This window comes from Chiloscyllium punctatum, chromosome 19 (genome assembly GCF_047496795.1).
Source record: "Chiloscyllium punctatum isolate Juve2018m chromosome 19, sChiPun1.3, whole genome shotgun sequence".
NCBI lineage: Eukaryota > Metazoa > Chordata > Chondrichthyes > Orectolobiformes > Hemiscylliidae > Chiloscyllium > Chiloscyllium punctatum.
Window position 1 is genome coordinate 40,351,148 of NC_092757.1, and position 25,013 is coordinate 40,376,160.

A 25,013-nucleotide genomic window follows, 5' to 3' on the forward strand; every position below is an offset into this window, starting at 1 on the left:
TACTGTTGTATCCTCTGACAATCCTCCTCAATATCTACAACTCCATCAATCTTTGTATCATCCCAATCATTTTATTGTCTGTAAACTTAAACCAGCCACGTATTCCTCCAAATTATTGATAAAGACCATGAACAGTAGAGGTCCCAGCTCTGATCCTTGTGGAACACCATTAGTTACAGCCCTCCATTCTGAAAAGCATCCTCCACCACTCCCCTCTCTCTCCTATGATTGAGTCAGTTCTAAATAGGAAAATCCATCTTGCCAGCTCACCCCAATACCATGTGACTTCACCTTTTGTACCAGTCTGCCATGAGGGGCCTTGTCAAAGGTTTTACTGAAGTCCATGTAGACAACATCAACTGGTTTTCCCTCATCAATCATCTTCATCATCTCCTTAAAAAACATGGTCAAGTTAGGAAGGCACGACCTCTCCCGCACAAAACCATGCTGTCTGTCACGAATAAATCCACTTTCTTCTAAATCCATATAGATCTTGTCCGTCTGAATCTTTTCCAATCATTTCCCTACACTGACATAAGGCTCACAGGTCTGTAATTCCCAGGATTATCCCTGCTACCCTTCTTAAACAATGGGACAACATCAGCTATTCTCCAGTCCTCTGGGACCTCACCTGTGACCAGAGAGAATACAAAGATGTCTGTCAATGCTGCAGCAATTTGTTCTCTTGTCTCCCTCAATATTCTGGGACCGATCCCATCAGGACCCAGGGACTTATTTACCTTAATACTTTTTAAAACACACACAATGTTTCCGTGTCCGTGTTTAACCTGATGTCCTGAGGCTTCATGGGGTCTGACATTAATGCTGAGCCCTTCCAGAGCACAGCCCTCTTGACTGTATCCCAGGAAGCTGTTCCCTCTGCTGGCTCTGTCCTGCCAGTGGGACAGGACCTGCCCTGAGATAGTCATTGTGTTGTCTGGGACATTGTCTGTAAAGTGGGATTCTGTGAGTGTGACCATGTTCAATTGTTGCTGGATTAGTCTGTGAGGAATATACTGCAGGGCAGTTTTAAGTGTTATACAAGAAAGAGTTAACACCTCTTGATTTCTTTCAATTTTAAAATCATGCGGAACTAAATTTAGTTCTCGTTTGCCTCAATAATCAGAGTACACACCCGATTATTTCTCAATTCAGTAACAGAAGTCACCAACTGAGTCATCTCCCGACATACTGCCCGACCTAATACATTGAAAACAGCTTCGGAAAGGCCTGAATTCAAATATAGTGCTGCTGCACCTCACTGTCCCTCCAATAAAGAGTGAGTCAATGATGGGATCTGAAATCTGTCCAGAGAGCTTCCAAACTGGATCCAGACAATTATTCAAATACCCCCTCACTACAGACAATTCAGAACTATCTCAGAGAGGGTGCAGAATATTCCCAAAGGGGAGAGGGACCAGCAGGATGTTGCTGTACACATTGGAAACCATGATACAGGATGGGAAAAGGACGAGGTTCTGAGGGGAGAAAATAGGAATTTAGGCAGGAACTTAAAAAGTCGATCCCGGAGGGTAGTTGTAGGAGGGGGATGAGGGAGTGAGTCCTTTTAGGGTAGAGAGTACGGGAAAGAATATCAGGGTTATATGATTTAACCAAATCAGAAATTATATAGGTACTTAATAAAAGCAGAGGGGTTAGTAAACGGATTCCCGCGGCTGGGTTTTGAGATTTCACTCCCTATTGCTGGTTTATTCCCTCATTCATTCCATTTCACGGAAGCGCGATTTGACAGTAACTTTCTTAAAGGGGACAGGGACCCCATTCAATCTGTATCTAACAGGTCCGTGCTGATGGAGACAACTTGTTTGATGTCCTGCAAGCTGTTCAAGTCCCGGTAGATGGTTCTGAGGGGGATTAGTATTCTCATCTTTTCATAGTTTCGGGTGAGATAGTGCGCTGGGGAGTGGGGAGACCACAGTTTGATGAAATGCGGAAGGAGGAAATACCGAGCGATTGTGAGTGGGTTGGCAAATAAAGGGCCTTAATATAAAAATAAAGAAACATATCGTACAATATCTCACAAACCCATAGAATAAGATGTTTGAAGGTGATTGACTTTCTGCATCAGTAAAGACACGCCAGCTAGCCCAGGGAGACATTGGTAATGATTAACTGATATGGGTGAGCAGGGCAGAACCTCAGCAGATCACAGGGTATTCAGGGACAAAGGTTACAAGATAAACAAGTGACCACATCAGCGAACAGGCCCCGTGTGTTTGAATCTGACTGGGAGATATGGAACTCACAATGACCTGATGTAATCAAAATGCCGAGTTAATTGGATTGTAAATTTGATGTAATGAATTTACAGACCTGATGGAATTAACTGCCTCGTCAACTGATTTACAGACCTGATGGAATCATCGCCCAGTTGATTGACTTGTGGACTTGATGTGACCAACTGCACACGAACAGTTAATTTACAGCCTGACATAACTTTGATGTCAGAAAGTGTAAGATTGGTATTGTGCGGGTGTCTGACAGAGAGAGCTCGATTGTCCTGTGTGACGGTCTTGAGTTCCTCTCCTGGCTGTAATCGATTCCCGCTGGAATAAACTGCTGTTCCTGCTGAATTGCCCAGGCCTTCAGAGTCTTCTTGCCTCAGAGACAGCGGTCACTCCTACAGCAGTAATATCTGGATAACTCCCGGTGCCGTGTCCCAGTGGGAGTAGGAACAGGAGGGTGGAGCAGATGAATGTGTCGCTGAGGAGCTGGTGGAGGGGAAAAGGATTCATATTTTTGGCTCATTGGAATCTCTTCCAAAGCAGAGACTTGGGACTGCCATATTGTTAAGGGTTTGGATGGAGAAGAATTTGTGAAGTTAGATTACTTACAGTGTGAAAACAGGCCCTTCGGCCCAACAAGTCCACACCGACCCGCCGAAGCGCAACCCGACCCATACCCCTACCCCTACATTTACATTTACCTCTTACCTAAGACTATCGGCAATTTAACGTGACCAATTCACCTGACCTGCCCATCTTTGGACTGTGGGAGGAAACCGGAACACCCGGAGGAAACCCACGCAGACACGGTCAGTCGCCTGAGGTGGGAATTGAACGCGAGTCTCTGGTGCTGTGAGGCAGCAGTGCTAACCGCTGTGCCACCGTGCCGCCCACCACTGTGCACAAGCAAATGTTCTGATTCAGTGTGTGGATGCACTTACGAAAGAAGGAGCAAAACTTGACCTGCCCTTGGGAAATAAAGCAGGACAGGTGACTGAGATATCAGTGGATTCTGGGTTAGTGGTGCTGGAAGAGCATAACAGTTCAGGCAGCATCCAAGGAGCTTCGAAATCAACGTTTCGGGCAAAAGCCCTCAATCAGGAATAAAGGCAGTGAGCCTGAAGCGTGGAGAGATGACTAGGGTAGGTATCGGTCCAGTTAAGGATAGTTGTGGGAAGTTGTGTGTGGAGGCGGAGGAGATTGGTGAGACACTAAATCAATACTTTTAGTCAGTATTCACTCAGGAACAGGACACTGTTGCTGATGTGAATATTGAGTCACAAGTGATTAGAATGGATGACCTTGAGGTACGTAGGGAAGAGGTTTGGGGAATACTGGAAAGGATGAAAATAGATAAGTCCCCTGGGCCTGATGGCATTTATCCCAGGATCCTCTGGGAAGCTAGGGAGGAGATAGCGGAGCCATTGGCCTTGATTTTTATGTCGTCGTTGTCTACGGGAATAGTGCCAGAAGACTGGAGGATAGCGAATGTGGTCCCTTGTTCAAGAAGGGGAGCAGGGATAGCCCGAGTAACTATAGGCCGGTGAGTCTCACTTCTGTTGTGGGCAAAGTCTTAGAGAGAATTGTAAGGGATAGGATTTATGAACATCTGGATAGGAATAATGTGATCAAGGATAGTTAGCATGGTTTTGTGAAGGGCAGGTCGTGCCTCACAAACCTTATTGAATTCTTTGAGAAGGTGACCAAGGAAGTGGACGAGGGTAAAGCAGTAGATGTGGTGTATATGGATTTTAGCAAGGCGTTCGATAAGGTACCCCATGGCAGGCTAATGCAAAAACTACGGAGGTATGGCATTGAGGGTGCATTAGAGGTTTGGATTAGGAATTGGCTGGCTGGAAGGAGACAGAGGGTAGTAGTTGATGGTATAGGTTCATCTTGGAGCGCAGTTACTAGCAGTATTCCACAAGGATCTGTTTTGGGACCATTGCTGTTTGTCATTTTTATAAATGACCTGGAGGAGGGGCTTGAAGGCTGGGTGAGCAAGTTTGCGGATGACACGAAAGTCGGTGGAGTTGTGGATAGCGAAGAAGGATGTGGCAGGTTACAGCGGGATATAGATAAGTTGCAGAGCTGGGCAGTAAGGTGGCAAATGGAATTCAATGTAGCTAAGTGTGAAGTCATTCACTTTGGTAGGAGTAACAAGAAGATGGATTACTGGGCTAATGGTAGACTACTTGGTAGTGTGGATGAGCAGAGGGATCTTGGTGTCCATGTACACAGATCTTTGAAAGTTGCCACCCAGGTAAATAGTGCTGTGAAGAAGGCATATGGTGAACTGGGCTTTATTGGTAGAGGAATTGAGTTCCGGAGTCGTGAGGTCATGTTGCAGTTGTATAAGATTCTGGTGCGGCCTCATCTGGAATATTGTGTGCAGTTTTGGTCGCCATACTATAGGAAGGATGTGGAGGCACTGGAACGAGTGCAGAGGAGGTTTACCAGGATGTTGCCTGGTATGGTAGGAAGATCGTATGAGGAAAGGCTGAGGCACTTGGGGTTGTTTTCATTGGAGAAAAGAAGGTTTAGGGGTGACTTGATAGAGGTGTACAAGACGATTAGGGGTTTAGATAGGATTGACAGTGAGAACCTTTTTCCACGTATGGAGTCAGCTGTTACTAGGGGACACAGCTTTAAATTAAGGGCTAGTAGGTATAGGACAGATGTTAGACAATAGACAATAGACAATAGACAATAGATGCAGGAGTAGGCCATTCAGCCCTTCGAGCCTGCACCGCCATTCAATATGATCATGGCTGATCATTCCCAACCAGTATCCTGTTCCAGCCTTATCTCCATAACCCTTGACTCCACTATCTTTAAGAGCTCTATCCAATTCTTTCTTAAATGAATCCAGAGACTGGGCCTCCACTGCCCTCTGGGGCAGAGCATTCCATACAGCCACCGCTCTCTGGGTGAAGTAGTTTCTCCTCATCTCTGCCCTAAATGGTCTACCCCGTATTTTTAAGTTGTGTCCCCTGGTTCGGCACTCCCCCATCAGCGGAAATATGTTTCCTCCTGCCAGAGTGTCCAGTCCTTTCATAATCCTATACGTTTCAATCAGATCCCCTCTCAGTCTTCTAAACTCAAGGGTATACAAGCCCAGTTGCTTCAGTCTTTCCGTGTAAGGCAATCCTGCCATTCCAGGAATTGACCTCGTGAACCTACGCTGCACTCCCTCAATAGCCAGAATGTCTTTCCTCAAATTTGGAGACCAGAACTGTACACAGTACTCCAGGTGTGGTCTCACCAGGGCCCTGTACAGCTGCAGAAGCACCTCTTTGCTTCTATACTCAATTCCTCTTGTTATGAAGGCCAGCATGCTATTAGCCTTCTTCACGACCTGCTGTACCTGCATGCTTGCCTTCATTGACTGGTGGACAAGAACACCCAGATCTCTCTGAACAGCCCCTTTACCTAATTTGATACCATTGAGGTAGTAATCTGCCTTCCTGGTCTTGCCACCAAAGTGGATAACCAGACATTTATCCACATTAAACTGCATCTGCCATGCATCTGCCCACTCACCTAACTTGTCCAGGTCATCCTGTAATCTCCTAACATCCTCATCACATTTCGCCCTACCACCCAGCTTTGTATCATCAGCAAATTTACTAATTAGATGAGATTAGATTACTTACAGTGTGAAAACAGGCCCTTCGGCCCAACAAGTCCACACCGCCCCGCCGAAGCATACCCACCCATACCCCTACATCTACATCGACCACTTACCTAACACTACGGGCAATTTAGCATGGCCAATTCACCTGACCTGCACATCTTTGGACTGTGGGAGGAAACCGGAGCACCCGGAGGAAACCCAGGCAGACACGGGGAGAACGTGCAAACTCCACGCAGTCAGTCGCCTGAGGCGGGAATTGAACCCGGGTCTCCGGCGCTGTGAGGCAGCAGTGCTAACCACTGTGCCACCGTGCCGCCCACAAAAAGGTTGCCCCTCGTCCTTTTCAAATTTTTCTCTTCTCACCTTTAAAGTATGCCCCCTAGTTTTGAACTCACCCACCCCTGGGAAAATACCCTTGCTATTCACCCTATCTATGCCTTTCACCATTTAATGAACCTCTATTATTACCTAATACCATCTTCTATATCATTTACATATATTGTAAAAAGCTGCGGTCCCAGCACGGATCCCTGTGGTACCCCACTGGTCACTGCCTGCCATTCCGAAATGGAGCCATTAATCACTACCCTTTGTTTCCTATTAGCCAACCAATTCTCTATCCAATCTAGTACTTTGCCCCCAATACCGTGCGCCCTAATTTTACTCACTAACCTCTTGTGTGGGACTTTATCAAAAGCTTTCTGAAAGTCCAGGTACACTACATCCACTGGATCTCCCTCGTCCATCTTCTGAGTTACATCCTCAAAAAATTCAAGAAGATTAGTCAAGCATGATTTCCCCTTCATAAATCTATGCTGACTCTGTCCTATCCTGTTACTATTATCGAGATGTGCCGTAATTTCATCCTTTATAATAGACTCCAGCATCTTTCCCACCACTGAGGTCAGACTAACTGGTCTATAATTTCCTGCTTTCTCCCGCCCACCCTTCTTAAAAAGTGGCACAACATTAGCCGCCCTCCAATCCTCAGGAACTGACCCCAATTCTATTGAACTCTGGAAAATAATCACCAGCGCATCCACGATTTCCCGAGCCACCTCCTTCAGTACCCTGGGATGCAGGCCATCAGGTCCCGGAGACTTATCAACCTTCAGACCTAACAGTCTCTCCAACACCAAATCCTGGCAAATATAAATTCCCTTAAGTTCAGGTCCTTCAGCCACTGTTACCTCAGGGAGATTGCTTGTGTCTTCCCCAGTGAACACAGATCTGAAGTACCCATTTAATTCCTCTGCCATTTCTTTGTTCCCAGTAATATATTCCCCTGTTTCTGTCTTCAAGGGCCCAATTTTTGTCCTAACCATTTTTTTGCCTTGAACATACCTAAAAAAGCTTTTACTATCCTCCTTTATATTCTTGGCCAGTTTACCTTCGTACCTCATTTTTTCTCTGCGTATTTCCTTCTTACTAATCCTCTGTTGTTCTTTAAAAGCTTCCCAGTTCTCAGTTTTCCCACTTATCTTCGCTAAGTTATACTTTTTCTCTTTTAACTTTATATGTTTCTTTACTTCCCTCGTCAGCCACGGCCGCCCATGTCTCCTCCTGGGATCTTTCTTCCTTTTAGGAATGAACTGATCCTGCAACTTCTGCATTATACACAGAAATATCCGCCATTGTTCCTCCACGGTCTTCCCTGTTAAGGTATTGCACCATTGAACTTTGGCCAGTTGCTCCCTCATAGCTCCATATTTCCCTTTATTCAACTGAAATATTGTCACTTCCGATTGTACCCACTCCCTCTCAAATTGCAGATTGAAGCTTATTGTATTATGGTCACTACTTCCCAATGGCTCCTTCATTTCGAGGTCACTGACCAATTCTGGTTCGTTACACAATACCAGATCCAGAATCGCCTTATCCCTGGTCGGCTCCAGCACCAGCTGCTCTAAAAATCCATCTCTGAGGCACTCCACAAAGTCTCTTTCTTGAGGCCCGATACCATCCTGATTCTCCCAGTCTACCTGCATGTTAAAATCCCCCATAACAACTGTAGTAACATCTTTGCGACAAGCCAATTTCAGCTCCTGATTCAACTTACATCCGACATCCAGACTACTGTTTGGGGGCCTGTAGATGACTCCCATGAGGGTCTTTTTACCCTTAGTGTTTCGAAGCTCTATCCACACTGACTCTACATCCCCTGACTCAAGGTCCCCCCGCGCAAGGGACTGAATATCCTCCCTTACCAACAAGGCCACCCCACCCCCTCTGCCCGTCAGTCTGTCCTTACGATAGCACGTGTAGCCTTGAATATTCATTTCCCAGGCCCTGTCCACTTGAAGCCACGTCTCAGTTATCCCCACAATATCGTATCTGCCAATTTCCAAAAGAGTCTTAAGCTCATCCATCTTATATCTAATGCTTCGTGCATTCATATATAGAATTTTTAATTTGTTACTGCTCTCACCCTTCCCCTCAACCCTTATTTCACTCAACTTTACAGCATGATGCCTTTTCCAGTTTTCTGCCTCCTTGATACAGTTGTCTTTCTTGACTTCTCTTGTTCTAACTACCCCTTCAATTTCCTTTTTAAACATCCAGCTTGTCCCCTCCCCCCCGCTACTTAGTTTAAATGTAGCGGTGTTGCAGCAGAAAACCTGCCTGCCAGAATGCTGATCCCTGATCTATTAAGGTGCAAGCCGTCTCTCTTGTAGAATTTATGGTTACCATAAAATATACCCCAGTGATCCAAGAACTTGAAACCTTGCTTCCTGCACCAGTTCCCCAACCACACGTTCAAGTCCATTATCTCCCGGTTTCTGGCCACACTAGCCCGAGGAACTGGAAGCAAACTGGAGATAACCACCTTGGACGTCCTGCTTTTTAGCCTTCTTCCTAGTTCTCCGAAGTCTCGCTGTAGTATGTTCCTCCTCTTCTTCCCGACATCATTTGTGCCAACGTGTACCACCACCTCGGACTCTTCACCCTCGTCCTTGAGGATGTCCTGCACTCTGTCCGCGATGTCTTTCACTCTAGCACCAGGAAGGCAACACACCATCCTTAAATCCCGTCTGCTGCCACAAAACCCCCAGTCAGTTTCTCTCACGATGGAGTCCCCTATTACCACGGCTCTGTGCGATGTCCGACTCTTCCGCTCTGCTTCTGCGGCAACTTTTGATTGACAAACATGGCCGCCTTGCGAACTGGCAGTGTCATCAGACTCTACTGTTTCCAAAAGCTTCAACTTGTTCCTGACAGGTACTTCTCCCGGCGTCTCTTGCACCTGTCTCCTCTCTGCCTTCCTCATCGTCTGCACTCTTCTGCTCTCTTCTGGCATGATTGGTGTAATAACATCACTGAAGGTCTTGTCCAGAAAGATCTCGTTCTCTCGGATGAGCCTAAGGTCTTCGAGTTCTTTCGTCAGTGCTGCAATATGCTCGGTCAATTGCTGAATGTGCACACACTTTCCACACATATACGAGCCAGACACACCAGAGTCGTTGACCTGCCACATCAAACACGTAGCGCACTGAACCAGCTGAGCAGTCATGTCTTCACCCTCTTCAACTGTGGCGTAATCTCTTTACTCAACCTCCTTATCAAGATTCCTGAGCTGAAGCCTCACTCTTCGATCTAAACTTCCTTAGACCCTCTTCCTATGGCAAGTCTGTGGACTCTTAATTAAGGTTAGAGGAGGAGGGAGGGAGGGAGACCCTACTTTGTAGGACCTGGGGTTTAGAACACACCCACTCTAATAACAATCACTTACCTTCCCGACCGGCTTTGCGCTCCGTCTGAACTTCCGCCCAGCTCCCGCCGCTCTCTGCTGCGAAAAGGAGTAGATTTTTTACTCAGCGGGTTGTGAGTTCATGGAATGCCCTGCCAGTAGCAGTGGTGGACTCTCCCTCTTTATGGTAATTTAAGCGGGCATTGGACAAGCATACGGAGGATAGTGGGCTAGTGTAGGTTAGGTAGGCTTCGGTCGGCGCAACATCAAGGGCCGAAGGGCCTGTACTGCGCTGTATTTTTCTATGTTCTATGTTCTAGATAAGCAAGAGGAGGGTGGGGGTGGGGAGAAAGTAGCATAGAGTACAATGGGTGAATGGGGGAGGGGATGAAGATGATAGGTCAGGGAGGAGAGGGTGGAGTGGAAAAGGAGATAGGCAGGTAGGACAAGTCCGGACAAGTGATGGGGACAGTGCTGAGCTGGAAGTTTGGAACTAGGGTGAGGTGGGGGAAGGGGAAATGAGGAAACTGTTGAAGTCCACATTAATGCCCTGGGGTTGAAGTGTTCCGAGGCGGAAGATGAGGCGCTCTTCCTCCAGGCGTCTGGTGGTGAGGGAGCGGTGGTGAAGGAGGCCCAGGACCTTCATGTCCTCGGCAGAGTGGGAGGGGGAGTTGAGATGTTGAGCCATGGGGCGGTGTGGTTGATTGGTGCGGGTGTCCCAGAGATGTTCCCGAAAGCGCTCTGCGAGGAGGTGCCCAGTCTCCCCAGTTTAGAGGAGACCACATCAACCGTTCCCTCCGTGACTACCTGGTCAGGTCCACGCCCCCCTACAACCCACCCACCCATCCTGGCACTTTCCCCTGCCACCGCAGGAACTGTAAAACCTGCGCCCACACCTCCTCCCTCACCTCTATCCAAGGCCCTAAAGGAGCCTTCCACATCAATCAAAGTTTTACCTGCACATCCACCAATATCGTTTATTGTATCCATTGCTCCCGATGCAGTCTCCTCTACATTGGGGAGACTGGGCGCCTCCTAGCAGAGCGCTTTAGGGAACATCTCCGAGACACCCGCACCAATCAACCAAACCGCCCCGTGGCCCAACATTTCAACTCCCCCTCCCACTCTGCCGAGGACATGGAGGTCCTGGGCCTCCTTCACCGCCGCTCCCTCACCACCAGACGCCTGGAGGAAGAACGCCTCATCTTTCGCCTCGGAACACTTCAACCCCAGGGCATCAATGTGGACTTCAACAGTTTCCTCATTTCCCCTTCCCCCACCTCACCCTAGTTCCAAACTTCCAGCTCAGCACTGTCCCCATGACTTGTCTGGACTTGTCCTACCCGCCTATCTCCTTTTCCACCTATCCACTCCACCCTCTCCTCCCTGACCGATCACCTTCATCCCCCCCCCACTCACCCATTGTACTCTATGCACTTTCTCCCCACCCCCACCCTCCTCTAGCTTATCTCTCCACGCTTCAGGCTCACTGCCTTTATTACTGAAGAAGGGCTTTTGTCCGAAACATTGATTTTGAAGCCCCTTGGATGCTGCCGGAACTGTTGTGCTCTTCTAGCACCACTAATCCAGAATCTGGTTTCCAACATCTGCAGTCATTGTTTTTACCTCGTGAGATATCAGTGGGGCAGCGCTCCAGGGCTAGTGACCCTAATCCTATTAGATTTAAAATAGTGATTGAAAAGGACAGAGCAGGTCTAAAAGTTAAAGATTTTAATTTATTGGAAGGCCAATTTTGATGATATTAGGCAAGAACTTTCAAAAGTTGATTGGAGGTGGGTATTCACAGGTAAAGGCCGGCTGGAAAGTTGGAAGCCTTCAACAATGAGATAATGAGAATCCAGAGACAGTATGTTCCTGTTAGGGTGAAGGGCAAGGCTGGTAGGTGTAGGGAATGATAGATGACCAGAGAAAATGGGGCTTTGTTCAAGAAGAAGAAGGAAGCATATGTCAGGTATAGACAGCAGGGATTGGGAGAATCTCAAGAAGAGAATAAAGTCAGGAGAAGTATACATAAGAGGGAAATCAGGACGGTAAAAATTGGACATGAGATGGCTTTGGCAAATAGGGCTAAGGGGAATCCAAAGGAATTTTTATAAATACATTAAAGACAAAAGGGTAATTATGGAGAGAATATGGCCCCTGAAAGATCAACAAGCCCACCTGTGGAACTGCAGCAGATGTGGGAGATACTAAACGCGCATCTTGCAATGGTGTTTATTGTGAAGAAGGATATGGAAGCTAGAGAACTTGGGGAAGTAAATATTTGTAATAAGGACATCTTCGAAATGTCCATATTACAGAGGAAGAGGTGCTGGACATCTTTAAACACATAAAGGTTGATATATCCCCAGGACCTGTCCATGTGTACCCGAGAACTCTGTGAGAAACTTGGGGAATGATTATTGGGCCCCTTACTGAGATATTTATATCATCAATAGTCACTGATAAGGTGCCAGAAGGCTGGAGGTTGGGGAACGTGGTGCTATTGTTTAGGAAATGTGGGAAGGAGAAGCCAGGGAACTACAGATCGGTGAGCCTGACATTGGTGGTGGGCAATATGTTGAGGGGAGATCCTGAGGGATCCTGAGGATTTACATAAATTTGGAAAGGCAAGGATGGATTAGAGTTTGTCAACATGGTGGGAAATCGTGTCTCATTAACTGAATTGAGTTTTTTAAAGATGTAATGAAGAGGATTGATGAAGGCAGAGTGGTGAATGTGATCTATGTGGACTTCAGTAAGGCATAAAACAAAGCTCTGCATGGTCGTTGTTTAGAAACATGAGGTCACGTGGAATGCAAGTAGAATACTAGCCATTTGGATACAGAAGGTTGGAGACAGAGGGTGGTGATGGAAACCTGTGAGACCTGTGACCAGCGGTGTGACACGTTGATTGGTGCTTGGTCCACCTCTTCTCATCATTTATGTAGCTCCCTCATCGACACTTTGGGCTTGCTCTGACTATGTTAGGCTCGGGCCCACATCCACGCCCCAAATGGTCATCCAACAGCACACTTCCCACAATGCATCACCACTGCTGCCTCTCGACAGAACTCCAGAAGGGAAGGAGAATATAAACTAGAAGGAGAGAGAAGGAAAGGAATATGGCCAACCTGGACCAGATGGGCCGAATGTGCCTGTTCCACAGTCTTGCTCAATCTCCCCCTCACACTGCCGACTCCCTCTCTCTCTCTCTCACACACACACTGCCCGCTCCCACTTTCTCTCTCCCTCACACTGCCTGCTCCCACTTTCTCTCCCCCTAACACTGCCCGCTCCCACTCTCTCTCTCTCCCTCACACTGCCCGCTCCCACTCTCTCTCTCTCCCTCACACTGCCCGCTCCCACTCTCTCTCTCTCCCTCACACTGCCCGCTCCCACTCTCTCTCCCTCACACTGCCCGCTCCCACTCTCTCTCTCTCCCTCACACTGCCCGCTCCCACTCTCTCTCCCTCACACTGCCCGCTCCCACTTTCTCTCTCCCTCACACTGCCCGCTCCCACTCTCTCTCCCTCACACTGCCCGCTCCCACTTTCTCTCTCCCTCACACTGCCCGCTCCCACTCTCTCTCTCTCCCTCACACTGCCCGCTCCCACTCTCTCTCCCTCACACTGCCCGCTCCCACTTTCTCTCTCCCTCACACTGCCTGCTCCCTCTCTCTCCCTCCCTCACACTGCCCGCTCCCACTCTCTCTCTCCCTCACACTGCCCGCTCCCTCTTTCTCTCTCCCTCACACTGCCCGCTCCCACTCTCTCCCTCCCTCACACTGCCCGCTCCCACTCCCTCTCTCCCTCACACTGCCTGCTCCCACTCTCCCTCTCCCTCACACTGCCTGATCCCACTTTCTCTCTCCCTCACACTGCCTGATCCCACTTTCTCTCTCCCTCACACTGCCTGATCCCACTTTCTCTCTCCCTCACACTGCCTGATCCCACTCTCTCTCTCCCTCACACTGCCTGATCCCACTTTCTCTCTCCCTCACACTGCCTGCTCCCACTCTCTCTCCCTCACACTGCCTGATCCCACTTTCTCTCTTCCTCACACTGCCTTCTCCCACTTTCTCTCTCCCTCACCCTGCCTGATCCCACTTTCTCTCTCCCTCACACTGCCTGATCCCACTTTCTCTCTCCCTCACACTGCCTGATCCCACTCTCTCTCTCCCTCACACTGCCTGATCCCACTCTCTCTCCCTCACACTGCCTGATCCCACTCTCTCTCTCCCTCACACTGCCGGTTTCCACTCTCTCTACTTTGCAATGCTGGGGTTGCTTGATTTTTAATCAGTGCATTGAATATAGGAGATCATGTTGTGGCTGTCAAGGACATTGGTTAGGTCACTAGTGACATACTGTATTCACTTCCTGCTATAGGATGAAGGTTATAAAACTTGAAAGGGTTCAGAAGAGCTTTACAATGATGTTGTTGGATTGAAGGATTTGAGCTATAGGAAGAGACTGAATAGGCTGGGGCTATTTTCTCTGGAACGTTGGAGGTTGAGGGGTGACCTTGCAGAGATTTATAAAACCATGAGGGACATGGATAGGGGAAATATCCATTTCCAAGACGAGAAGTTGTGGGTACAAGGTGAGAGGGGAAAGACTTAAAAGGGAGTTTAGGGAAGTTTATTTCTTGCAGAGATCGATGTGTGTATGGAATGAACTGCCAGAGGAAGTGGTGGAGACTGGTACACTTACAACATATAAATAATAGGAAGAGTTCAGAGGGATGTGGGGCAAGTGCTGGTGAATGGGATTAGATTAATTTTGGGTATCTGGCCAACATGGAAGGGTTGAACCAACGGTCTGTTTCTGTGTTGTCCATCTCTATGATGCTATGACTCTATTAAAGGTAGAATGTGCATGGTGCAGACTGTCCAAGCATTGGCACAGGGTTGATCTAAACACTTTTCAACATTTAGACAAATGATCTACCAACAGCCATGTCTCACAGTTTTCTCTATGCTGATGACTGAGAGTTAAATTGTCATAGCATGGACACAGACCGCTCCGTTAGACCCATTCACCCTGAACAGATCCATTCTCATTTGCCAGCACATGGCCCCAATCCCTCTGAACCCTTCCTATTCATATAACCATCCGGATGCCTTTCAAATGCTGTCATTGTACCAGCTTCCACCACTTCCTCTGGCAGCTCACTCCATGCATGCACTGACTTCTATTTGAGAAAAGTTGCCCCTTGGGTCCATCTTAAATTTTCCCATCTCAACTTAACCCTATGTGCACCAGTATGAACACCTCTTCCCCGTAGAAAAGATCTTGGCTCTTCACCCTATCCATGCTCTTCATGATTTAGCAAACCTCTCTGAGGTCATAGAGTCAGAGAGTCATAAAGCTGTACAGCACGGAAACAGACCCTTCGGTCCAACTTGTCCATGCCGACCAGATATCCCAACCCAATCTCGACCCACCTGCCAGCACCCAGCCCATATCCTTCAAAACCCTTCACTTACATGTACCCATCCAGATGCCTCTTAAAAGTTGCAATTGTGCTAGTCTCCACCATTTTCCCTGGCAGCTCAATCCAGCTCTGCATGAAAACATTGCCCCTTCGGTCTCTTTTATATCTTTCCCCTCTCACCCTAAACCTATAACCTCTAGTTCTGGACTCCCCCACCTCAGGGAAAAAACTTTGTCTATTTATCCTATCCATGCCTCTCATGATTTTATAAGTCTCTAGAAGCTCACACCTCAGCCTCCAATACTCCAGGGAAAACAGCCCCAGCCTGTTCAGCCTTTCCCTATAGCTCCAATCTTCCAAAGCTGGCAATATCCTTGTAAATTTTTTCTGAACCCTTTCAAGTTTCACAACATCTTTCCGATAGGAAGGAGACCAGAACTGCACATAGTATTCCAACAGTGGCCTCACCAATGTCCTGTACAGCTGCAAATTGACCTCCCAACTCATGTACTCAACACTCTGACCAATAAAGGAAAGCTTTCCTCACTATCCTATCTACCTGTGGACTCCACTTTCAGAGGGTGATGAACCTGCACTCCAAGGTCTCTTTGTTCAGCAACAGGTCACTTCTCAACCTCCAATAGCTCAAACCTTTGAGCCCCAGTGACATGCTTATACATTTCATCCGCAACATTTCAAATTTAACAACATCTTTCCTATAGCAGGGAGACCAGAATTGAATATAGTATTCCCAAAGTGGTCTAACTAATGTCATGTACAGCCACACTCCTACACTCAATGTACTGACCAATAAAGCCTTTGTAATTCTGCCCCCTGGACCAGCTCCTTAATGAAGGTATAACAAAGGTGATGGAATCCTGCAGCACATGGGGCTTACATTGAATCCCTCATTAACCATATCCAGTGTATGTCAGCTCCACAATTTCAGTGACCAAACAGAATTGAGTTAAAAATCACACAACACCAGGTTATAGTCCAACAGGTTTAATTGGAAGCACACTAGCACACTAGTGATAGTTCACTGTATTCTAACAGATGAAAGGCTTAACAGACAATCAATTTTTCAATGTATAATTTCAGTTACATCACACTGCAAATTTTTGCTATAAATTCTGTGTTACGATCGAGCCCTCCACAATCACCTGATGAAGGAGCATCACTCCGAAAGCTAGTGTGCTTCCAATTAAACCTGTTGGACTATAACCTGGTGTTGTGTGATTTTTAACTTTGTACACCCCAGTCCAACACCGGCATCTCCAAATCAAACAGAATTGTGCATCGACATTGATATCCGGCCGAATCCCAACCAACATCGTTGTGTGTGACTCAAGTCAGAATGTCACTGATTTCAAGATTGTCCTGAAATTCAACAGCAAAATCTAATTATTGAAAGTCATAAATCATTTGACCATATCTAAAAAAAACTGCAGATGCTTTAAAACAGAAACAAAAGCAAAACTTGCTGGAAAAGCTCAGCAGCATCTGTGAAGAGAAATCAGAGTTAACCTTTCGTGTCCAGTGATTGTGGTTCAATACTAACGGTGTCCACTTTAATTGTCCAATAAACACAGGTCCATCCATTTGTTTGGTTTAATTTTCAGACTGAAATCTGTTGAACACAAAGTGCACAAACGTGCCTGGTTATCACACCCAGATCAAATTATCATGAAGTTCAAGCACTTTGAAAATATCCAATTTGGAAATAACTTCCTTACCAAATTATTTTCATGATAATATTTTTAATTGTGTTTCCAAATATTCTTCAGTCCATATACAAATATATTTTAAATTGCTTCCACCTCTCTCCCGTGTGAGTAATCTGGTATATGAATGTCAGTGTCTGTGTGGTACTATGTATGTAGGCCATGTCTCTGAAAGACTGATAGATTGTTCTAAACAGCATTTCTCTTCAGGTCTTCACAACAAACAGGTTACTGCCTGGACCCAACCAGCTGACACTCACAAAACCTCAAACCCAGTGCCCCTCATTGGTTGTGATTGGGTAACATTTTAAATGAGTTCTAATCCATTCCTGGGCATCGCTGGTTGGGCCGGCAATTATTGCTCATCCCTAGTGGTTGTTGAGAATGTGTTGTGGGTTTGGAAAGTGCTGTCTAAGGAGCTTCTGTGAATTTCTGCAGGGCACCTTGTCGCTGGTGCACATTGCTGCTCCTGTGGGTCAGTGGGGAAAATAACATGGATGTTTGTGGATGTCGTGGCAATCAAGTGGGGTCTTTTATCCCGGCTGGTGCCAAGCTTCTGAAATACTGTTGGAGCTGCCCCCGTCCAGGCCTGTGGGGAGTATTCCATCATAATCCTGACTGGTGTATTGTAGATGGTGGACGGTCTGTGGGGGATCAGGAGGTGAGTCATTCACTGCAGTATTCCGAGCCTCTGACCTGCTCTGTTGTTACTGTATTGATATCACTGGTACAATTCAGCTTCTGGTCAATGGTAACCCCAAGATGTTGACAGGAGAGGATTCAGCAACGGTAACCCCATTGAATATCAAAGGATGGTGGTTTGATTCTCTGTTGTTGGAGATGATCAGTGTCTGGAATTTATGTGGCACAAATATTCTTTGTCACTTTTCTTCCTAGTCCTGGATATTATCCAGGTTTTACTGCACTTGCCAAGGGCTGCTTCAGTATCTGAGTAGTCACACATGCTGTTGAACATTGTGTAAACATTGGCTAACATCCTTAAGATGGAGGGATGTACATTTATAAACTATTGAAGATTGTTGGGCTGAGGACATTCTCCTGAGGAACTCCAAAAGAAATGTTCTTTCGTTGTGATGACTTACCACCAACAATCACAACCTTCTTCCTTTGTGCCAGGTCCAACTCCAACCAGCAGAGAGTTTTCCTCAATTTCCATTGGCTCCAGATTTGCTCAGGCTCCTTGATGTCACACTCAGTCAAACACAGCTTTAACATTAAACCCAGTCATACTCACACCACTCTCTGGTATCATCTCTTTTTCTCCAAGGCCATGGTCACACACCACTCCCTCATCGGAGAGGGGCAACTGGTGCTGAGTGTAACCTCGGGGTCACCATGGCTCAGGCCAGGGTAAGAAGAAGAGTCCTTCATGGTAACATCAGCTAATGTGGGAATAGGGCCAATGCAGTTGGTGTGCCTCTCCATTGTAAACCAGCTAGCCAGCTCACTGAGGGAACGAGTTACTGAGTGGGCATTCTTGAGAGAAGGATTCCTTTGGAACACAATGAGATTTAGAGATGGGAGTGTTTGATTGGAAAACAATATTGCTCACAGAATGAAAGTTCTCATTTCATTAATTAATCTGATCAGAATTGTCCAGTCTTTAAAACTTAATTTTAGAAATACATGTAGATTTATGTGAGCACTTAATGCGTCTTGTCATGATCTGTTTGTTCACATTTGAATGAAACACTAATGTGAAGCGTGGGGGCACCTCACAATCCCCTGGGGACCCTCCATGGCTGGGAAATGGGGGACATCAGTGTTTGATGGAGAGAGATTGACTGCAGCATGAAAACACAGATTACCTCAATGCTGAAAACATTTGGAATTATCAATAAATTATTCAAAATGATTCTTGCCATGTTAGTATTCCTGATAAGTGATTCAAACTATTGAAGCTTTGTAAATCTGGGTGAGAGTTGCTCCCTGCACTTTGTGATGGAAGATGTTACGTTGTGGTCCAGTGATCGCCATTATACAGACACTCGAACATCGATGTCAGGGGGTATGAAGGTTCTCTGTAGTTTAATTCTGATTTGTGAGGGCTTTTGTGGTGTAGTGGCAGTGGCAGTGTCCCTACCTCTGAACCACAAGGTCTGTGTTTAAATGCAAACCTGCACTGAAGGTGTGTTTATAGGAAGTAGAGGCAAGAGAAGAGGGAAGTGGTGTTTTTGATAAGGGAAAACGTCATGGCAGCACTTAGAGAGGATATTCCTGATGGATCATCCAGTGAAGTTGCATGGATGGAACTGAGAAAAATGAAGGGTGTGATCACATTGTTGGGATTATACTCCCGCCACGCTCTGCATCCCCCAATAATCAGCTGGAAATTGGGGGGAAAATATGTAGGGAGCTCGCCAAAGGCAGTAAGAATGATAGGGTTACAAGAAAAGGGGATTTTAACCTTCCAAATATAGACTGGGAATGAATTGGAGAACTTACTAGGTATATTCAGGAAAACTTTCTCAATTAATATGAAGATGGCCCTCCATGACAAGGGGCAAAACCCAATCTTCTCTCAGAAAATAAGGCAGGGCAAGTGACTGAGGTATTAGTGGGGGAACACGAACTGCTATTCGATTAGTTTTAAAATAGACAAGTTAAAGTGTATGGAGCTGACAGCGGGGTCTTTGGACATTACAATCTGTAAGTGTGATGTGTAGAATCTTTTTCTGAGTCTTTGATATTGTAAATGAGAGTGAGATTCACTCTGCATTCAGGTCTCTGTTATTCTTTACAAGCCTGATGGATTATGTTCATATATTTAATGCTTATCCCTATTTGTGATTGTAATTGTATCTCTAATATTGCAGTGTACAAATAATTTTCGATGTGGTATATCAATTATAAAGAACCTGGCCTCTAATGGGAATATCCATTTGAGTTAAATAACTTGTGTGCCTTCTGAGCATGGAGTGAACCTACATGATGTAAAACAGAAAGTGCTGCAAATACTCTGTAGGTCAGAGAGCATTTGTAGAGAGAGAAACAGAATGAGCGTTTCTGGTCAATGACCTTTCATCAGAGAAAGTGACTGAATATTTCCAGCAGTCTCTGTATTTATTTAATGTTCACAGTATCTGGAGTATACAGATTTTCAAATTATAAATCTCCATAACGTACTATTCAGTTGATTGCTGTGGGTTACTATTGAGAGATTAACACAGTCTTTTGCAATCTGATAGTCAATGTCATTTGGAGACTGGGATTTGTTTATAGACGAGTTTGGAGAGAAATATAAATCATTTCTTTCTCTCTTGTTCTGTTTGAGTGTTCGAATAAAAATGTCACTGGAAGGTGGGATCAGAGTGGGACTGAACAGTGTCTCTGTCTGAGCCTGTGGGAGTGATGACCCTTCTGTGTCTCTGTATCTCTGTCAGTGATAATGTGAGTGTGTGTGAGAGGGACCTACCTGCATTGTTACTTGTGTCTCAGCTGGAAGGTGGGAAGAAGAGCAGAAGGGAAAGGCTGTGATGGGCTGGAGGGCAGGACAGGCTGAAATGACAGAGTAACAATATTGACCAAAATGGTGCAAGGAACTTGGTGGAGGCGAGGCGGGAGAATGGGAGAAGAGAAGAAACAAAAGATTGGGGTGTAAATGATCCTCACTAACTGTCATCTAAAAACAAACAAAACAAAAGAAAATGGTGACAGAGATAAGAAAGTGAGGTACTCTGTCATGTCCCCCTTCACTGTTTACAGGATGCACATTTACTCTCAGATTCTGAATGAATTCTGTCTGTTTTCTCATTATTAACTCTCACATTGCCAGTTTTAAAGGACCTTGTTTCAGCAAATGGACCTGGAGTCAAGCAACCAATTCATTGGATTTACAGAAATTCTGTTCCAACTCAGTTTCAGTGGGAAGACACAGGGAAATGTCCTCTGGCTGTTGGTGTGATGGACCTTTCCTCTCAGATCCTGACAACTATGCATGAAACAAAGAGTCTGTCAATGACGAGCAATCTTTGTGCACGTGACGTGTCTCCTACATGTGCACTGGACATGACACAGTGAGGTCAGTCTGCTCTCCCCTGGGTCAGTGACAGAGACACAGTGAAGTCAATCTGCTCTCCGCTGGGTCAGTGACAGAGACCCAGTGGGGTCAGTCTGCTCTCCCCTGGGTCAGTGACAGATACACAGTGGGGTCAGTCTGCTCTCCCCTGGGTCAGTGACAGAGACACAGTGGGGTCAATCTGCTCTCCGCTGGGTCAGTGACAGATACACAGTGGGGTCAGTCTGCTCTCCCCTGGGTCAGTGACAGAGACACAGTGGGGTCAATCTGCTCTCCGCTGGGTCAGTGACAGATACACAGTGGGGTCAGTCTGCTCTCCCCTGGGTCAGTGACAGATACACAGTGGGGTCAGGCTGCTCTCTCCTGGGTCAGTGACAGAGACACAGTGGGGTCAGTCTGCTCTCCCCTGGGTCAGTGACAGATACACAGTGGGGTCAGTCTGCTCTCCCCTGGGTCAGTGACAGAGACACAGTGGGGTCAGTCTGCTCTCCCCTGGGTCAGTGACAGAGACACAGTGGGGTCAGTCTGCTCTCCCCTGGGTCAGTGACAGAGACACAGTGGGGTCAGTCTGCTCTCCCCTGGGTCAGTGACAGACACAGTGGGGTCAGTCTGCTCTCCCCTGGGTCAGTGACAGAGACACAGTGGGGTCACTCTGCTCTCCCCTGGGTCAGTGACAGAGACCCAGTGCTCTCCTTCCCCCTTCCACTTGTCAATGGTGGTGATGATGTTTCCATTTGGACATGCTGCTGGGCAGGGTCATGCTCTTGGAGAAAGTGAGGATTGCAGATGCTGGAGATCAGAGTTGAAAGTCATGGTGCTGGAAAAGCACAGCCAGTCAGGCAGCATCCGAGGGGCTGGACAGTCGATGTTTCAAGCATAAGCTCTTCATCAGGAATGGGGGAGGGCCCAAGGGGGCTGAGAGATAAATGGGAGGGGCTCAGCCTGGGGGGGAGGTAGCTGGGAATGTAATAGGTCGATGGAGGTGGCGGTGATGATGATAGGTCAGAAAGGAGGGTGAAGCAGACAGGTGGGAAGGAAGATGGACAGGTAGGGCAGTTCAAGAGGGCTGTGCTGAGTTGGATGGTTGGATCTGAGATCAGGTGGGGGAAGGGAAATGAGGAAACTCGTGAAATCCACATCGATCCCGTGTGGTTGGAGGGTCCAATGTGGATAATGAGGCATTCTTCCTCCAGGCATCAGGTGGTTAGAGTTTGGAGGTGGAGGAGGCCCAGGACTTGAATGTCCTTGGTGGAATGGGAGGGAGAGTTAAAGTGTTCGGCCACAGAGTGGTGGGGCTGTTTAGTGACTGTGTCCCAGAAGGAAACTGAAGACAAACAGAGTCTTTGAAGAAAAGGGGTCTGGGTGGGTTACACTTTGGAGGGTTGGTGTGGACTTGTTGGGCCAAAGGGCCTGTTTTCACACTGTCAGTAATCTAATCTAAAAATGTTCTCTGCAACATTCCGCAAATAGGTGTCTTGTCCCCAATGTAGAGGAGACTACACCGAGAGCAACGGACAGAGTAGATGGTGTGTGTGGAAGCACAGGTAAATCTCTGCCAGATGTGCAAGGATCCTTTGGGGCCTTGGATGGAAGTGAGAGGGTGGTGTGGGGACAGGTTTGCACCTCTTGCGATGGCAGGGGAAGGTGCCAGGAGTGGAGGGTGGCTTGGTGGGTGGGTGTGGCCCTAACAAGGGATTCGCAGAGGGAATGGTCTCTGCAGAACACTGATAGGGATGGGGAGGGAAATATATCCCTGGTAGTGGGGTCTGTTTGTAGGGGGCAGAAATGGCAGAGGATGACTTGTTTTATCCGAACGGTGGTGGAGTTGGAGGTGAGGACTGGGGTGTTCTCTCCTTGCTGCGATTGGAGAGGTGGGCTTCAAGGGCGGAGGTGCGGGAAGTGGAGGAGATGCACTGGAGGGTATCACCGACCATGTGGCAGGGGAACCATGCAGTCCTTGAAGAGGAGGCCATCTGGGATGTTCGATGGTGGAATTGGTCCTCCTGGGAGCAGATGTGGCGGAGGCAGAGGAATTGGGAATAAGGGAAGGCATTTTTACAGGAGTGGGAGGTTGGAAGAGGTGTAGACCAGGTAACTGTGGGAGTCAGTCAGTATGAAGTAGATGCCCATGTTGACCCTGTCACCAGAAATGGAGATGGAGAGGAGGAGAAAGGAAGGAGAAAGGGGAAAGGTCCCTTCCTGACACGGTGCCATTATTTAAAACAGGTGGTAAGGAAAAGCCAGGGAATTATAGACTGGTGAGTCTGCGGTCAGTGGTGGGTGAGTTTTGAGAAAACAATATTAAATTGAAAAAGTAGATGAAGAAGGACCGATCGTTTGTATATGGAGCTTGAGGAGAGGTCTGTATAGGGACGGCTCAGGAGAGGGTTTTGTATCTGGACAGTGAAAACTGAATGTTGGATCATTTGAGGTGGAGTTGTTATTTTATCATTTGTTCAGTTAGGTGTTTGGTTTCTTTTTAATATCTATGTTAAATTTTTTTGCAGGCTTCATAATAAATCTGATTGTTTAATTTAATATATAATGTGCTATTGAAAGTTTCTTCTTTGTAGGATGAATGTTACTGATGGCCTGCAAGAGATATTAAGTGCGATGACAAATAGATTTACTGAAGTGATTACACAGCAAGGTCATTCAGATCGATAACTGTCTGTCGGAAAAGGTTTGAAGGTGGTTTCGAAGTCTCCTGTGGCTATTCCTCTTTTAAACAGATGCTCCAATTTGGGTAAGTGGTCATCAGATCTTGGGCACTAACAATGAATTTTATGTTAAACGGACTTGTTAGGATTTAAACAACTAATTATTTTTGGGAACTCTCCTGTCGGGGCACAGGCAGGAGATTCTGTGGTAGTGAGTGTGAATCGAGGAGAGTACGTTGCTTTTCTGGTGCCAGGGTGAAGGACGTCTCAAAATGTTTGAAGCAGATTGTCAAAGGGGAGAGTGAGAAGCTGGAAATTATTGTACACATCGATAGGAATGACATAGTTAGAGAAAAGGTTAAAGCTTTACAAAGTGCATGTAATAGGTTCGGTAGAGAATGTGAAAAGTAGTAATCTCTGGTTTACTTCTGGTGCCAAGTTCTAATCAGAGATTTCCCTTCCCACGTGGTTCAAGATGCCCTCCAACGCATCTCGTCCACATCCCGCACCTCCGCCCTCAGACCCCACCCCTCCAACCGTAATAAGGACAGAACGCCCCTGGTGCTCACCTTCCACCCTACAAACCTTCGCATAAACCAAATCATCCAACGACATTTCTGCCACCTCCAAAAAGACCCCACCACCAGGGATATATTTCCCTCCCCACCCCTTTCCGCCTTCCGCAAAGACCGTTCCCTCCGTGACTACCTGGTCAGGTCCACACCCCCCTACGACCCACCCTCCCGTTCTGGCACTTTCCCCTGCCACCACAGGAACTGTAAAACCTGTGCCCACTCCTCCTCCCTCACCTGTATCCAAGGCCCTAAAGGAGCCTTCCACATCCATCAAAGTTTCACCTGTATATGCACTAATATCATTTATTGTATCCGTTGCTCCCGATGTGGTCTCCTCTACATTGGGGAGACTGGGCGCCTCCTAGCAGAGCGCTTTAGGGAACATCTCCGAGACACCCGCACCAATCAACCAAACCGCCCCGTGGCCCAACATTTCAACTCCCCCTCCCACTCTGCTGAGGACATGGAGGTCCTGGGCCTCCTTCACCACCGCTCCCTCACCACCAGACGCCTGGAGGAAGAACGCCTCATCTTCCGCCTCGGAACACTTCAACCCCAGGGCATCAATGTGGGGACTTCAACAGCTTCCTCATTTCCCTTCCCCCACCTCATCCTAGTTTCAAACTTCCAGCTCAGCACTGTCCTCTTGACCTGTCCGGACTTTTCCTACCTGCCTATCTCCTTTTCCACCTATCCACTCCACCCTCTCCTCCTTGACCTATCACCTTCATCCCCTCCCCCACTCACCCATTGCTCACTCTATGCTACTCTCTCCCTACCCCCACCCTCCTCTAGCTTATCTCTCCACGCTTCAGGCTCACTGCCTTTATTCCTGATGAAGGGCTTTTGCCCAAAACATCGATTTCGCTGCTCGTTGAATGCTGCCTGAACTGCTGTGCTCTTCCAGCACCACTAATCCAGTATTTGGTTTTCAGCATCTGCAGTCATTGTTTTTACCCAGATAACTCAATGGTTGACGAGGTGCTGCACTGTGCAGGGATTCAC

At 47.1% G+C, this 25,013-nt stretch overlaps 1 long non-coding RNA gene across 1 annotated transcript in view; it reads left to right on the forward strand.

Moving 5' to 3' along the window:
• Positions 1 to 2,253: 2,253 nt before the first annotated feature.
• Positions 2,254 to 25,013, forward strand: part of LOC140491228 (uncharacterized) — a 28,191-nt gene continuing 5,431 nt past the window's right edge. Inside the window, exons 1-2 of the long non-coding RNA XR_011963238.1 lie at positions 2,254 to 3,055; positions 23,347 to 23,519. This is a non-coding gene — a long non-coding RNA (uncharacterized lncRNA). The remainder of the gene's footprint in view (positions 3,056 to 23,346; positions 23,520 to 25,013) is intronic.